Source organism: Dendropsophus ebraccatus, chromosome 2, assembly GCF_027789765.1.
Source record: "Dendropsophus ebraccatus isolate aDenEbr1 chromosome 2, aDenEbr1.pat, whole genome shotgun sequence".
Lineage (NCBI taxonomy): Eukaryota > Metazoa > Chordata > Amphibia > Anura > Hylidae > Dendropsophus > Dendropsophus ebraccatus.
The window spans coordinates 11,769,940-11,787,226 of NC_091455.1; the positions used below are offsets into that span (position 1 = coordinate 11,769,940).

The 17,287-nt window shown below is 50.9% G+C and overlaps 1 protein-coding gene across 3 annotated transcripts in view; it reads left to right on the top strand.

Annotated features, from left to right (window-relative positions):
- PTK2 (protein tyrosine kinase 2) overlaps positions 1 to 17,287 on the top strand; it is a 168,706-nt gene that overhangs the window by 14,602 nt on the left and 136,817 nt on the right. The window contains exons 1-2 of one of the 3 annotated variants that reach the window (XM_069957046.1): positions 4,589 to 4,679; positions 6,920 to 7,049. The gene's annotated coding sequence lies outside the window, so the exon portion shown is untranslated. Of the gene's footprint in view, positions 1 to 4,588; positions 4,680 to 6,919; positions 7,050 to 17,287 lie in introns of those variants that run through there. The other 2 variants (XM_069957045.1, XM_069957047.1) reach the window with 2 other exon arrangements.

The following is a 17,287-nucleotide window of genomic DNA, read 5'->3' on the forward strand; positions in this document are numbered from 1 at the left end:
CCTCATTCACAAAAAATTTGCTGACCGTTCCGTGTAAACAGTCGTTCGCCAATTTAACCAATGTGTGAGATAGGCTTAAGCGATCGCAAAACGATTTTGCGTATGATATAATGTACCGTCTAAACGCTGATCGTTATGAAGAAAAAAATCGTTACTCCGACATCGTTAATCGTACGATCGGGCCAATTATCGTTTCGTGTAAACGCAGCATAAGTCTGTTGTATAACCATCACTCCCATCATGCCCCAACAGTCTTGTATTCCCTTTTATAGTTTAGTATCTATAATAACCCATAAAGTGACAAAACTGAGACCACCACAGATTGCAATGCTGACAATCACTCTAGGTGTCAAACGTGCCGCCCTCCATCTGTTGTAAAACTACAATTCCCATTATGTTTTAGCTTTGGCTGTCCAAGCTTGATGGGAATTGTAGTTTTGCCACAGTGGGAGGGCCAAAGGTTCCCCATCTCTGGCCTATGTGTAGGACATGCCATCAATTTCGGACTCTTAAAGGGAACCTGTCACCCCCGAGCCGGGGTGACAGGCTCCCGACCCCCCGTTAGAGCCCCCTATACTCACCTAATCCCGCCGGGTCCCGCTTCTGGAGGTGGTCGGGTGATGAAGATCTCAGCCGCTGCAGCCCGGCGCGTGCGCTGAGAGATGAGTCCAACACCCATAGAAAATGACAGTAGAGTCCAGCGCTCCGTCATTCTCTATGGGTGTTGGACTCATCTCTCAGCGCGCGCGCCGGGCTGCAGTGGCTGAAATCTTCATCACCCGACCACCTCCAGAAGCGGGACCCGGCGGGATTAGGTTAGTATAGGGGGCTCTAACGGGGGGTCGGGAGCCTGTCACCCCGGCACGGGGGGTGACAGGTTCCCTTTAAGGTTTCAGCTCCCCTTTGTGGTTTACAAGGCACAGTGCCATATGTTTGGTGGTGGTTGTGTCTGGTATTGCAGATCAGTCTTGTTGACTTGAAGTGATGACCCTGCAGTACCACGCACAACCACTATGAAATGTATGGTGCTGTGCCATGTGAACATGGACCCTCCCTGCACCATTCTATGGATAGTGCCTCGCTATCCATCCAGTGTTTTGGTTGTGTGTTAGACATGTGCATAGATTATAAGAACAGTCCATAGAGGACCCCTTATTATCGGGGGTGAAGATGAAGATCCACCTGCTGTCCAGTGTAGTTGAGCATTGCACAGTGTTGTGGCCTAGGGCTTTCATTGTGTATCGCATACACTGACTGTAGCAGAGTGTGTCCTGGTCTGTTGTGTGCACTGGGCAGGATGTCACTGCTGGTTTCCCCTCCTGTAGGATGAGAATGGGGAACGCCTTTTCCTATATTAGGAGCTGACGGCACATTTCCCTCTCGTTGCGGAATGACGGAACGTGCCGCTGCGCAGCATGGAGCCGCCAGTGCCGGCCAGCACCTGACCCTTGTGTCATCTAGTAATTGTCATTTCTAGTAGGATCCAGATCATGTTTTCAGGATCTCCGTGTGCAGTCAGTTTTCAAAGCTGTCTAGAGGTCTAAAACTTTCACAGCAGAGGGTTTGTTACAGTTGTATCCAGGCAATCTTCTATATGGTAAGCAGTTTGAACACCAGATTGATATTTTTTTATTTGCACTGATACATTGCAACAAACTATCAGGACGGAAGGGAAGATTTGTTTTGCTAAAAGCGATACGGCTAAAGGCTATGTTCACACTTAATACAACGGCTGCTGTATTACGCATTCCTCCGGACGATATTGCATTATCGGCTGTAGGAACATTATTCTTCACCCATACAAGTTAACTGGCCGTATGGGTGTGTATGGAAATCGTTGATTTTCATTCATACTTCTGCCGTCCTGCAGGCTCTAGTGTGTGAACCGTATATTATCATGATCATTATTTTGTACGGCCGTTGTTCTAGTGTAATCTAGTAGTGTCCCAAATTCATTACAGTGTGTGAACATAACTTCAGTCGATTGGACCTGCTAAAATAATCGTGGGCTGTCAGCTGCACAACTCCCCGTATAACAGGAGATGGGCAGCTGACAGCCGATGGTCATCCCCCTGTGTAATAGGAGATGGGCAGCTGACAGCCGATGGTCATCCCCCTGTGTAATAGGAGATGTGCAGCTGACAGACGATGGTCATCCCCCTGTATAACAGGAGATGTGCAGCTGACAGCCGATGGTCATCCCCCTGTATTATAGGAGATGTGCCGCTGACAGCCGATGGTCATCTCTCTGTATTATAGGAGATGGGCAGCTGACAGCCGATGGTCATCCCCCTGTATAATAGGAGATGGGCAGCTGACAACCGATGGTCATCCCCCTGTATAATAGGAGATGGGCAGCTGACAGCCGATGGTCATCCCCCTGTATAATAGGAGATGGGCAGCTGACAGCCGATGGTCATCCCCCTGTATTATAGGAGATGTGCCGCTGACAGCCGATGGTCATCCCCCTGTATTATAGGAGATGTGCCGCTGACAGCCGATGGTCATCCCCCTGTATTATAGGAGATGGGCAGCTGACAGCCGATGGTCATCCCCCTGTATTATAGGAGATGGGCAGCTGACAGCCGATGGTCATCCCCCTGTATAATAGGAGATGTGCCGCTGACAGCCGATGGTCATCTCTCTGTATAATAGGAGATGTGCAGCTGACAGCCGATGGTCATCCCCCTGTATAATAGGAGATGGGCAGCTGACAGCCGATGGTCATCCCCCTGTATAATAGGAGATGTGCCGCTGACAGCCGATGGTCATCCCCCTGTATTATAGGAGATGGGCAGCTGACAGCCGATGGTCATCCCCCTGTATTATAGGAGATGGGCAGCTGACAGCCGATGGTCATCCCCCTGTATTATAGGAGATGGGCAGCTGACAGCCGATGGTCATCCCCCTGTATTATAGGAGATGTGCAGCTGATAGCAGGAAAGCATCACACACACACACACAGTCCTCCATCTTTTACACAGACAGGATCTGGTCGTCTGATACAGCCCTAGAGTTGGGGACGTTGTTGTACGAAGTGATCTGACATGGCTGTGTGTCTCTCGCTCTCTAGACCCCTCTCTATGGATCTCATGTTGGTGGATCTCTTATCTCTCCCGCTCAGTCTCTCATTTGGTTCTCAGTACTTGTTGGGCTTTTCAGCAGAATCCGTGTAGTCCGTCGCTCCCCCCTCCCATGCCGGTCTCGTTTCCCTGTTCCTCTTCTCTTTCTCAGAAGGTGCTGAGCAGGAATGGAGAAGCGGTGGCTTTCAGGGTGACTCATCCAGGTTATTCCTTGCACCTCCAGGTGTTTCCTTCTGCTCAGGAGGGCATGCGGCAGGCTTTGTTGATTGTCTGTTGTTGTGGTCCTCTGTTTCATATGCAGAACGTTCTCCAGGGTCCGTGCGGAGGTGGTGGTAGAGCGGCCAGGGTGTGTGGGTTGTCACCAGCTCCGGCATTGCAAGTTTACAGCTGAAGAGTCTGGGAAAGCCGGGGGACAACCTGGGGAGCTGATGGGGGAATGCTCCCCAAGAATAGTGATGGGGGGAGATGCTCCCCAGGGATAGTGATGGGGCTGTATGCTCCCCAGGGCTATGCTCTCCAGGGATAATGGGGGGGGGGGGGGGGCTATGCTCTCCGAGGATGATGGGAGGTGTGCTCTCAGGGAGCTGTGGTTTCTGGGGATGATGGTGGATGCTGGGGGGGGGGATGCTCCCGGCTGTGGGTGATGCGGGGGGCGTTGCTTCCAGCTGTAGTGGATGATGGGGGGGGGGGTGCTCTCTGCTGTAGTGGATGTTGGGGGGGAGGTGTTCCCCGGCTGTAATAGATGTTGGGGGGGAGGTGTTCCCGGCTGTAGTGGATGTTGAGGGGGGGGGGGAGGGAGGTATTCTCGGCTGTAGTGGATGTTGGGGGGGGGGGGGTGCGCTTTTGGCTGTAGTGGATGATGGGGGGGGGGGGGGGGGTAGGTACTCCCGGCAGTAGTGGATGAAGGGGGGTGCTCCGGGCTATAATGGATGATTGGGGGGGGGTGCTTTCGGCTGTAGTGGATGATGGGGGGGGGGGGGGTAGGTACTCCCGGCAGTAGTGGATGAAGGGGGGTGCTCCGGGCTATAATGGATGATTGGGGGGGGGGGGGTGCTTTCAGCTGTAGTGGATGATGGGGGGGGGAGTAGGTACTCCCGGCAGTAGTGGATGATGGGGGGTGCACCGGGCTATAATGGATGATTGGGGGGGGGGGGTGCTTTAGGCTGTAGTGGATGATGGGGGGGGGAGGGGTAGGTACTCCCGGCAGTAGTGGATGATGGGGGGTGCACCGGGCTATAATGGATGATTGGGGGGGGGGTGCTTTAGGCTGTAGTGGATGATGGGGGGGGGAGGGGTAGGTACTCCCGGCAGTAGTGGATGATGGGGGGTGCTCCGGGCTATAATGGATGATTGGGGGGGGGGGTGTACTCTCGGCTGTGCGCTCTCTCCAGCAGGTTCTCGCACTATCAGGTTGCACACACTTCCTGCTCCCGGGGATTTGCTGGCTGCGTGTGCTCGCTCCTCCTTGTGCTCGGCTTCCTGCATCTCCGTCCTCTCTGAGACAGCTGCCAGATCAGGGGGAGCACAAAAGGAAGCGGACGCCGGAGCCCTGGAGGAAATGCCAGGCTTGTAGCCGTGCACTGGTGCTCACCCACGGTACCGTCCACCCCTGCCTGTCATGCCACCTATTGTCTGTCTCCGGGCACAGCCTGTGTACATGGGCATCTCAGGATGGGATTTGCTGCCTTTTGTGTAATGCTGAGCAGAGATTGTGGGGTTAGTGTGTGTGTGCTGTGTGTATATATGTATGCCATCACTGCTCATATATAGAGAGGGCTCATATATACAGGAGGGGGCTTGTATATTCACTGATTGCTCATAGATAAGGTGGGGGGGATTATATATACAGGAGGGGCTTATATGTACACTGACTGCTCATATATAAGGTAGGGCTTCATACTTACAGGAGAGAGCTCCTATATACACGAAGGGGCTTTATATACTGAGAGAAGCTTGTATAGAACTTTAAAGGGATTATCTATCTATCTATCTATCTATCTATCTATCGATCTCCTGTCTTGTTCTTTTTCTCTCTCTCCTTTCTCCATCTCTATGACATATTCTCTCTCTCCCCCTCACTATACATTGCCGCCCTCTCTATACTGTGTCTTTCCTATGACCGCTGTATGTGAGCAAATAAAGATGGTTGCCGGGTGTAATCCCACATGTTTACGCGGATGATGTATTATCCTGGGGGTATCCTCTATATGTCGTCGGGATGATGATGGTTATAGATACAACATCAGGGAGGGGTAGCCCTGACACCCCAATGACCTGGAGCTGGAACCTGATGCCCCATAAACCTTCCTGGCTATCGGATAGCGTCTGCCGGCCCCGCCATGTCAGGATTAATAAACACCTTCCTCATAATGTAACAATTCAGGTGAGGTTCGTCTTTCAGCTGCTTTGTGGATTTCCTCTGTTATTCCTCCTGGAAATGTATGACTGCTTGCTGCCACCATTTGGGGGGCGTGTCTCCACGTCATCTGGCCTTGTCCAATCAGAGCTCTCTGTGCCAGACTCCGCAGGGGCACGCCCACCTCCCACTGTAACCGTTTCTAAGCGGGATAATACAGGAACGGCACAGCACATTCTCTAAGACATGGGTCTCCAAACTGCGGCCCCCCAGCTGTTGCAAAACCACAGTTCCCATCATGCCTGGACAGCTAAAGCTTTGGATTTGGTTGTCCAGGCATGATGGGAAATGTAGTATTGCAACAGCTGGAGGGCCGCAGTTTGGACACCCATGCTCTAAGATAAGATGCTTCAGGATGGTGAATCTGTGGGACTACTCCTATTTACTAAACCTGGCAGCTCTGCTGCATCTTTCCTTAGAATTGTGCTGTGCCGCTCCTCTGTTGTTACTACTAGAAGTGTATATAAATAAATTGACAACTCTACACAGGCTAATGATGCGTTTACACAGACAGATTTATCTGACAGATTTTTGAAGCCAAAACCAGGAATGGATTTGAGAAAAGGAGAAATTGCAATCTTTCCTTTATGTCCTGTTCTCTGTTTATAATCTGTTCCTGGCTTTGGCTTCAAAAATCTGTCAGACAAATCTGTCTGTGTAAACGCACCATCACACTGTCCAATCAGAGCTGGCTGGGCCACATTTTGCAGGGACACACCCTTTTCGTTAAAGAGGGCAAGGCAACGCCCAATTGTCAGTTTGTCCATTCGTTTCCAGGAGCAGTAAAAGAGAAGTGACACAACAGGGAGTTCAAAGCGAAGATGATCCAAAGGTCCAGTGTCTCTATATAAACTGGCGCCGTCCAATCAGAGCACACTTTGCAGGACACGCCCCTTTGTCAAGCGAACTGGTAACACCCAGTTGTCAGTTTGTTCACACATTTGCAGGAGGAATAACAGAGGGATGCAGAGTTCTAAAAAGACAGTTAACTCCAGTAATACCATGAGTTTGCAGGAGTAATACCATGAATTTGCTTTCAGATGCCGTGAAGATCAGCTGATCACCCCGCTGACTTCCATTGATAAGGAATAAACTTTATGGGACAATCCTCCTCTTTACTTAGTGGCCGGGAGCGTTCATAGACCTCAATGTGAAGCAACCAGAAAGTTAGTCGTAAACGATTACCTGGGTCTTGTCCGGTCTTGTCCCAGATGGCACCGTGTTGGGTCTGGTACGCGGTCACGCACCGCTCGCATTGCTACTTGTTTATCTGGATAAGTTGGCACAGCGGGTTCCGTAATGTTCCAGGTTCATGATCCAGACGAGACATCTCAATGACTTGATAATTAATCATTTCTGTCGGGAAGGGGTTAATGAAGCTCGCACTGTGTTAATCTATGCACAAATCCTCTCTTCACAGGCCGAGTTATTGAGTTTGTGGTTTCTCCGCTCCGAGCCAAAGCTTCAGCTCACAGCGATCGGCAGGCAAGTCCAGATGTGAGCGGCAGAGGGTGTCGCCAACCTCTCGTATACCCTCAGTGCCAAGTAAGGTAAGACTCTGCTTCATTCATGTGCCATGTGTGCTGTACACTGTGCCCGCTCATACACCCATCCCGCACCCAGATATATACTGCAGAGGGTCAGTGCAGAAGATTGTTTTGGCCTCTTTCATTTTAGCTTTGATTAAATGGGCAAAAAAAAAGTGCATTTTCAGCCATGACATGTGACTGGTGGACAGCAGTGTATAGATAATCTCACACACATATAATATGGACAGCGAACAGCTGCAGTTTTGTGTCTGTGTTACGGTTGCGGGTCAGGATCCACAATGCTTTCTGTTTAGTCCCTAGACCCATCAGCTGCTGTGTGTCCTGCAGGATGTGGTGTATTCTTTCCAGTCTGGCACAGTGCTCTCTGCTGCCACCTCTGTCTATGTCAGGAACTGTCTCGAGCAGGAGAGGTTCTCTATGGGGATTTGCTGCTGCTCTGGGTGGCAGCAGAGAGCACTGTGTCAGACTGTAAAGAATACACCACTTCCTGCAGGACATGCAGCAGCTGATAAGTGCTGAAAATTTTTAATAGAAGTAATTTAAAAATCTTTGCCACTTTTCTGGTTGATTTGAAAGAAAAAAAAATTGTGTGAACTACCCCTTTAATGTATTTGTCGCAGGTTTCAGCAACATTGAAAGGACAGCGTGTTCTACATAGCCACATCCTCTATAAAAGATACCACTGCTCTATAGAAGTATCGGTTCTCTTCTGCTTGTATGCAGTGCCTTTAGTACCTTGCTGCAGTTCCTAGTTTGCCCTCTAGGTGGCGCTCTCTGGGAAGGGGTTTGGCACTGCTGACTGTCTCCCGGGATCTGAATGCTTTGTCAGGTTTATGTCTCTATTGATCGGCCGTGCTGGAGACCTTTGAGAGCTGCATTAAGTCATACCGTGACCTCCTCCAGTGCTGTGATCAGGATGTTTGGCGGCTGAAGATTTCTCTCTCCTCCTTCCAGTGTCATCTGGATGTCACTTCTTACTAATCTTCTCCGCATGGCGATGAACACTTGCTGCTCTGTGACTCCTAAATGACTCGAGACAGCTCCGCACCCCACAGATGTCACCACCGAGTCCTCGCCTGCCAAGCACCACTTCACAGCATCACTGTCAGCCTGCTACAGCTCATAGGAAATGCACTTCACCTTAAAGGGGCACTCCGGCAAAAATCTTTTTCTTTCAAATCAACTGGTTTTAGAAAGTTTATATAGATTTGTAGTTTACTTCTGTTTAAAAATCTCCAGTCTTCCAGTACTTAGCACCCGCTGTATGTCCTGCAGGAAGTGGTGTATTCTTTCCAGTCTGACAGTGCTCTCTGCTGCCACCTCTGTCCATGTCAGGAACTGTCCAGAGCAGCAGCAAATCCCCATAGATAACACCTCCTGCTCTGGACAGTTCCTCACATGGACAGAGGTGGCAGCAGAGAGCACTGTGCCACACTAGAGAGAATACACCACTTCGTGCAGGACATATAGCAGCTGATAAGTACTGGAAGACCAGAGATTTTTAAATGGAAGTAAATTACAAATCTGTAGAACTTTGACACCAGTTTATTTGAAAGAAAACTATTTTGGCTGGAGTACCCCTTTAAATGCTTTGTGCTGCTGAAAACCGTGTCGTGGTTTAAGGACAGCAACATTAGTTGGGTAGTAAAAGCATCCCTTATCAGCACAGAGTATTTCAGGAGGTGAGTGATCCATACTCTTCTGAAGAGAGGAATGATGTTCTGATATAAGTATATAGGAATGGAGACAACTGCAATATCCTGGAGTTACACGGTGCAGAGTAGCAGGGTTCACAGCAGAACAGAGTATTTCAGGAGAGAAACGGCTGATTTTGTTGGTCACTGGGCTGCTGTGAACATGCTCCTTACAGTTTGTAACTCTGTCAGTGACCCACAAGAAGGGCACACTTCTCTCCTGAAATACTTTGTGCTGCTCATGCTCCTTACAGGCCGTAACTGTCCGAGTATTAGGGTATGTTCACGCTGAGTAAATTAGGCGGAATTCCGCCTGTCTCAGTGTGCCATAGCCCGTGTATGAGAGAGCGTGCGCTTCTCCGCTGCCGCCGCTACCTTCTCCGAGAGGTGGCATGTCACTTCTTTGAGTGTAGAGCGGCGGCATCAGAGGGGCGCTCGCTCTCCCATACACAGGCTATGGCACACTGAGGCAGGCGGCATCCATGCTGGGTCCCCAGCAGCACAGAGGATTTTAAGGATTGGTGTGCAGTGAAGGAAGATGGGTGTTGTAGTCCTTCCATAATATTGGTGGCACTGTGTAAATGGCCATCCTCCGCCTTGTAAGGTAATGATGTGTATTGTGGATATCGTCATCCGTGGTGACTGGTGCTGACCATTGTTCTTAGTGATATGGGGGGGGGGGCTCTTGTTTCCTTCCTTAGTGGAAGTGCGGCCTCCATATATAGCCTGGGCCTGGTGGGATCATTGTCTTCACTCCACGCGGTTCATGGTATTCGTCCTGTGACACCCAGACTTTATAGAGGAATAGGATTGTTCTTTGTTTTTGCTCCCTGTTTCAGGTTATCCAGATGTGTCTGCACTCACCTCAGTATCCCTCTCAAGCAGCCCTTCAGACCTCAGCTTCCTGGTTTTCAGTGGGTGTGATATGGTGGGGGAGGCTCTGGTTAGTGCTGGGAGTTGTAGTTCTGCTATGGGACCTGTATACCTCTGGCTTCCCCTACTAATGGCTGCAGGCAGACAGAATCTATCATAGACACTATGGCTGTTTACCTCACCCCCTACCGATCGTGTACCATTATACCCAGATAGCTAATAACTGGCCATGCTGGGAGATGTAGTGTTACAGTGGGACCTGTCTATATTTGTATACAGTTAGCGTCCCCTACTGGTGGCTGACAGAATTTATCATACGCCTATTGTAATCTTCCCTTACGTGTGGCTCCCAGCGTAGTAAGTATTAATTGGGGTAGTTCGCCAACAATTTTTTTTATTCTTTTAAATCAGCTGCTGCCAGAGATTTGTAATTTACTTCTATTAGAAAATCTCCAGTCTTTCAGTACTCATCAGCAGCTGCATGTCCTGCAGGAAGTGGTGTATTCTCTTCAGTCTGACACAGTACTCTCTGCTGCCACCTCTGTCCATGTCAGGAACTGTCCATAGCAGCAGCAGAGCCCCATAGAAAACCCCTCCTGCTCTGGGCAGTTCCTGACATGGACAGAGGTGGCAGTAGAGAAAAAATACACCACTGCCTGCAGAACATACAGAAGCTGATAAGTATGGGAAGACTGGAGATTTTTAAATAGAAGTAAATTACAAATCTATATAATTTTATAACACCAGTTGAGCAGTCAGAAACCAGATATGTAACCATGCAGAGCGATAACCCTGTATGTTGGATGCAGCCCCATCTGGGATTGGTGGCATCTCGCTGTACGGTCAGCGACAGACGCGTAACATCTGCATTCCCCGGCTGTCCTGGGAATCTCCGTTTCAGCGTCTCGGTGCTGGGACGTAACCAGCGTTCAAGGAGCTGATGAAACCCAATCTGCTGGTAGCCTCAGGGAAGCCGCCTGCTATCTGCAAATGAGCCTGGTTAATTACCGCCTCCCCCACCCCCATCCAGCGATATTCATCACCCGCTAAGTACATGTAATTCACCCACAACTAGGACTATATTAATAAAGCATGGCCACAATAACCCCAGGGTGGGATTTATACGGCGCCATGAAATCGCCATACAATGTGCCGCTCGGATGATTTAACTTTCTGTTAAGTCCTATAAGATCTTGGGTGAAAGAAAAAGCATCAACACTGTGGTCTGTAAATCTGTTCTTATACTCCAGTCACTTCTAAAGCTGCATTTCCCCATTGCACGGCACAGTGGCAGCCTACAGTGGGATTGCAGCTTTGGAAGTGACTAGAGTATAGGGGTTTCCCACAGCAATATGGCAGCCTGTGACTGGAGTACAAGGGCAGATTACATAGTACCGTGACCGCCCAACATGGAAAGTGACTGGAGTTTAAAGGGAACGTCTAATCAGAAAATAACTTATTTTGTAAGGTTTTTATGTTAAACATAGAATTTTTGGTGACTTTTTTTTTTTTCTAATTCTCCATTTTTTTTTTATCAATATTATAAAATAATCCTTGATAACTTGCAGTTCTCTTTCTCACCACTGGGGCTAAAACTAAGCTGAGACTTCCTGTTTCGTCTGTGGTGATTAGAGGAGGCTGCAGTAAAGTGACCTGTACTGCATTGCAGCGTCATGTGACACCGGTAGATAGAGGAGACAATAGCCGCTCCCTGTGGAATGACCTCTTCACAGGTCACAGAGTGCGCTCAGTAATGTCTCACAAGGGGATAGAGTCTTTCTATTGTAGTCCATATCCATGAGTCTTACTGTAAAGCATGTTACTAAATGCTGTTAAAAACAGCCCAGGCAATATGGCTGCCCCCATATCAATGTACAAATAAAAAAAAAATAACTGTGAAACTCTAACTCTAATCAGTAAAATAAAATTTAAGCAACACATTCCCTTTAAGGGTACAAACACACACACCGTATACGCAGCAGATCTGCAGCAGATTTGATGGTGCAGATTTGATGCTTAGTTCAGTTATTTAGATCTAATCTGCTGCGTATTTGTTGCGTATTTGCTGCATATCACAGCAGTAAATACGCTGCGTATACGGTGTGTGTGTTTATACCCTAAGGGTTTCACAGAGTTTGATGCCAGCCTACAGAAGTGGAATCCAGCTTTAGCAGTGGCTGGAGTGTAAGGGGGGGGTTCACACAGCTCAGTACTAGTATACAGGAACTAGAATTGCAGCTGGAGTACAAAGGCAAAGTCCTCCAAGATTCTCCACTTCTGTCCATAACTATAGATATTTGTACAGAACACCCCTTTAAGTGAGAGTCTGTGTGGTCCTTGAATCTGCTGCAGTGCATTGTGAGAGGCGATTGTTTCCCCTGGAAATATGTATAGCATTGCAGGGTTTGTCCAGTGTGAACCAGCAGGGGGCAGCATTGTGATCTCTCATGCAGATGAAGCCTGTTCATGGATGTTTAGGTGTCCAGGACTCGTAGCCTTACAGCTGTTATAAAACTATAATACTCATCATGCCTGGACCGCCAAAGCTTTGGCATGATGGGAATTGTAGTCTTGCCACAGCTGGAGGGCTGCAATGTGACACCTAGATTTTGTTTCTTTTAAAAAGTTTCTTTTTAGGCCAAGTTCATGTGCCTGCTCTTGTGTCTGAGGCCATGTGGTATATAGACATCAGGTGATGCTGGGTATACATACACAGACCTCTATTTGTGGTTGCTTTGTTTGGTGCTGATCTCATGTCGCAGTTATGGGTCAGGTCCTTGTTATTCATAGCACTGAGCGCTCCTAAATGTTCACATTAGTCACCGCTCTCGCCCCCTGACCTGTGGTTACAGCATTGTCTGACAGGACAGGTGTCGGGGGATCACGTCACGTTCCCTCTTCACATTCCCCGGCTCTGTGACTAATGTTTAAACGGCCCTGGTAAAGAGAAGAGGATCCAGTATCCAGCTAAAGCTAACACACAGTCAGCGCTGTCATTACTTTACTTCCAGCAGGTGGTGCCACTGTCCTATAGAGTCCAGAACTGTAGAAAGAAGCTGCAGCTACATTACCTGGTATATTTCTTAGGCAGGACATCAGTGTCCGATCGTAGTCCTGACTTCCAGCACCTCTGCCCATCAGCTGTCAGAGTGGGTCATGTGATCGCTGCAGCCTCTTCACTATTTACTGATACAGTACTGCTAGTTGCAAGGTACTGCAGCTTTGTCATGTTCAGTGATGAGGTAACAGTGTGTTACTCTACACCGTGACTGCTAAGTGATTGCAAGGATGAGCAATTGTATACAGTGAAGAGGCTGCAGCGATCACAGGAATGGGCCAACAGTTCCTATAGCACTAATATGCGTGTAATTCTGTATATCTATATCATATGCTGTCTCTCTTGGGTCCGACCGCTAGGACCCTGAACTCTGAATGGAGCTGCAGGTCGCTAAATTGCCTATGAGGCTGCTGCAGAAGGAAAAATGTTGTACTCTAGATCATGGGTGTCTCCTGGTTACATCCAGAGCTGCATTCACAGTTCTGCTCAGTTGCTGTTAGCGTTCAGGCTACCCCCAGAGCGCACTATTTTTTGCATTGTTGGAGCTGCTGTTCCTTCTAGGACTTAAGTGACGTTGTGCCCTGACTGTGACGTCGTGGACTAGTATTGGCCATCTCTTTAGGGGTTCCTTCTAGTCTTTCCTTTCATACATTTCTCTTTAAAATTCCTTCCCATTCAAAAACTGCATCCAAAAACCTGAACACCCTAAGGCCCCATTCACACGTCCGTGGATACGTAGCTATGGACAGAACTACAGCTGTGCACTGTAACCATCTGCAATGCACTGACCCATCCATTAGTCCAGTGTTTCTCAATTCCAGTCCTCAGGCCTCACCACTGGTCATGTTTTGAGGATTTCCCATACAAAGGACACTTGTGCTAATACCTGAAGCACTGAGTATAATTATATCACCTGTGAAATACTAAGGAAATCCTCAAAACATGACCTGTTGGTGAGGCCTGAGGACTGGAATTGAGAAGCACTGCATTAGGGAATGGTGATCCGTGCAGGTGTGTGAAAGGGGCCATTCAAATCAATGGGTCCGTAGTCTGGATGGATTTTACAGTCGTGTAAATGAAGCCTAAACGTCTGGCTTTGCCTTGTTGTGTCCATAGGGTTATTCTTATTGCCACCACTGGAGGGCGCTAGGTTACTACTTTATCATTTGAGGGATGTCCCAGTGCTGTGGATGGTTCTAGTTTGCAGATGCTGAACATGAAGGTGAAAAACATTAAAACTGGAACAATGCTGCAGAAGAAAAAAAATATATAAAAGTGTTATGGATTTGTGCAAAAAAAAAATCTGCTGTGGAGGGGGGTATCAGTGCTGGTGCCGGTAGCATGCCAAAGGGTAAGGGGGTGACGCTGGGTGCCGTTGACATGGTATAGGGTCAGGGGGTGACGGCTGGCGGCATGGTATAGGGTCAGGGGGTGCTGGCTGGTGCCGGTGACATGGTATAGGGTCAGGGGGTGCTGGCTGGTGACATGGTACAGGGTCAGGGGGTTACGGCTGGTGGCATGGTATAGGGTCAGGGGTGACGGCTGGTGCTGGTGACATGGTACAGGGTCGGGGTGACGGCTGGTGACATGGTTTAGGGTCAGGGGGTGCTGGCTGGTGACATGGTACAGGGTCAGGGGGTGACCACTGGTGGCATGGTATATGGTCAGGGGTGACGGCTGGTGCTGGTGACATGGTACAGGGTCAGGGGGTGACGGCTGGTGACATGGTATAGGGTCAGGGGGTGGCGGCTGGCGGCATGGTATAGGGTCAGGGGGTGGCGGCTGGTGCAGGTGATGTGGTACAGGGTCAGGGGGTGACGGCTGGCGGCATGGTATAGGGTCAGGGGGTGACTGCTCGTGCCGGTGGCATGGTATCGGGTCAGGGAGGTGACTGCTGGTGCCGGTGATGTGGTACAGGTTCAGGGGGTGACGGCTGGTGGCATGGTATAGGGTCAGGGGGTGACGCCTGGTGCCGGTGGCATGTTATAGGGTAAGGGGGTGACGCCTGGTGCCGGTGGCATGGTATAGGGTCAGGGAGGTGACGGCTGGTGCCGGTGGCATGGTACAGGGTCAGGGGGTGATGGCTGGCGGCATGGTATAAGGTCAGGGGGTGATGGCTGGTGCCGGTGCCATGGTATAGGGTCAGGGAGGTGACGGCTGGTGCCGGTGGCATGGTATAGGGTCAGGGAGGTGACGGCTGGTGCCGGTGGCATGGTATAGGGTCAGGGAGGTGACGGCTGGTGCCGGTGGCATGGTATAAGGTCAGGGGGTGATGGCTGGCGGCATGGTATAAGGTCAGGGGGTGATGGCTGGTGCCGGTGGCATGGTATAGGGTCAGGGAGGTGACGACTGGTGCCGGTGGCATGGTATAGGGTCAGGGAGGTGACGGCTGGTGCCGGTGGCATGGTATAAGGTCAGGGGGTGATGGCTGGTGCCGGTGGCATGGTATAGGGTCAGGGAGGTGACGGCTGGTGCCGGTGGCATGGTACAGGGTCAGGGAGGTGACGGCTGGTGCCGGTGGCATGGTATAGGGTCAGGGAGGTGACGGCTGGTGCCGGTGGCATGTTATCGGGTTAGGGGGTGCCGGTGGCATGGTATAGGGCCAGGGAGGTGACGGCTGGTGCCGGTGGCATGGTATAGGGTCAGGGAGGTGACGGCTGGTGCCGGTGGCATGGTATAGGGTCAGGGAGGTGACGACTGGTGCCGGTGGCATGGTACAGGGTCAGGGAGGTGACGGCTGGTGCCGGTGGCATGGTATAAGGTCAGGGGGTGATGGCTGGTGCCGGTGGCATGGTATAAGGTCAGGGGGTGATGGCTGGTGCCGGTGGCATGGTATAGGGTCAGGGAGGTGACGGCTGGTGCCGGTGGCATGGTACAGGGTCAGGGGGTGACGGCTGGCGGCATGGTATAAGGTCAGGGGGTGATGGCTGGTGCCGGTGCCATGGTATAGGGTCAGGGAGGTGACGGCTGGTGCCGGTGGCATGGTATAGGGTCAGGGAGGTGACGGCTGGTGCCGGTGGCATGGTATAGGGTCAGGGAGGTGACGGCTGGTGCCGGTGGCATGGTATAAGGTCAGGGGGTGATGGCTGGCGGCATGGTATAAGGTCAGGGGGTGATGGCTGGTGCCGGTGGCATGGTATAGGGTCAGGGAGGTGACGACTGGTGCCGGTGGCATGGTATAGGGTCAGGGAGGTGACGGCTGGTGCCGGTGGCATGGTATAAGGTCAGGGGGTGATGGCTGGTGCCGGTGGCATGGTATAGGGTCAGGGAGGTGACGGCTGGTGCCGGTGGCATGGTACAGGGTCAGGGAGGTGACGGCTGGTGCCGGTGGCATGGTATAGGGTCAGGGAGGTGACGGCTGGTGCCGGTGGCATGTTATCGGGTTAGGGGGTGCCGGTGGCATGGTATAGGGCCAGGGAGGTGACGGCTGGTGCCGGTGGCATGGTATAGGGTCAGGGAGGTGACGGCTGGTGCCGGTGGCATGGTATAGGGTCAGGGAGGTGACGACTGGTGCCGGTGGCATGGTACAGGGTCAGGGAGGTGACGGCTGGTGCCGGTGGCATGGTATAAGGTCAGGGGGTGATGGCTGGTGCCGGTGGCATGGTATAAGGTCAGGGGGTGATGGCTGGTGCCGGTGGCATGGTATAGGGTCAGGGAGGTGACGGCTGGTGCCGGTGGCATGGTACAGGGTCAGGGGGTGACGGCTGGCGGCTGGCGGCATGGTATAGGGTCATGGGGTGATGGCTGGTGCCGGTGGCATGGTATGGGGTCGGGGTGAGCACTATTGGTATGTATGAGACTCCATGTCTGTAGGGGGATGCCATTCATCTCCCATGTAGCTGTCAGGGTTGGTGTCCTCAGCTTGTAGGGTCACGTCCGCTCCGTCCACTGATCTCCTCTTATGGTAAAAGATCCTGATCCTATTAAACTATTACGCTTCCGCCCTGTAATAACCTCAGTGTTTAGTTTATCCTTGATTGGCTAAAAATAGATAAAAATTAGATTTTTTTTCCCCCCCAGTTCACCTTGTCGGTGTTCCTCTTCTTCTTCTTTGTCGCTTTGCTTACGGGGGTTTACAGAAAACTCACAAACTTTGGGGCATGTTATGATTTGCCTGGAAAGAATGTCCTGAGCGGTGAGCGATGTGTGAGGAGGGGATGCGGTGAGCGGCGGACGAGCAGATGAGGAGGACATGCGGTGAGGTGGAAGGAGCTCCAGCCCGGGACACCGTCACCATGCAGGTCCTGGGGCTGTTCCGCTGCACCGGGGGAGGCGGTGAGTGTTCCTGGATATGGGGGGGGGGCCGGGGCTGTGGGGGATACTGGGTGCCGCATCAGGAGGGATTCTCAGGGTGGTATTAACCTGTCTGCTCCTTCAGAGATTTTTATTAGAAAATTGTGCAGGTGACAGCGAGTACGGCGTGAAAAGCTGAGAAGACGTGAAGAAGACGTGTAATTATATGTCTGGAAGCCGCGCCAGACAAGGAGGGTTACACTGTTACTGCGCTCTATATACTGCAGGAGAGTTCACCTCAGAAGGCAGAAGAATAGTGTAATGTAATGTATGTACACAGTGACCCCACCAGCAGAAAAGTGAGTGCAGCTCTGGGGTAT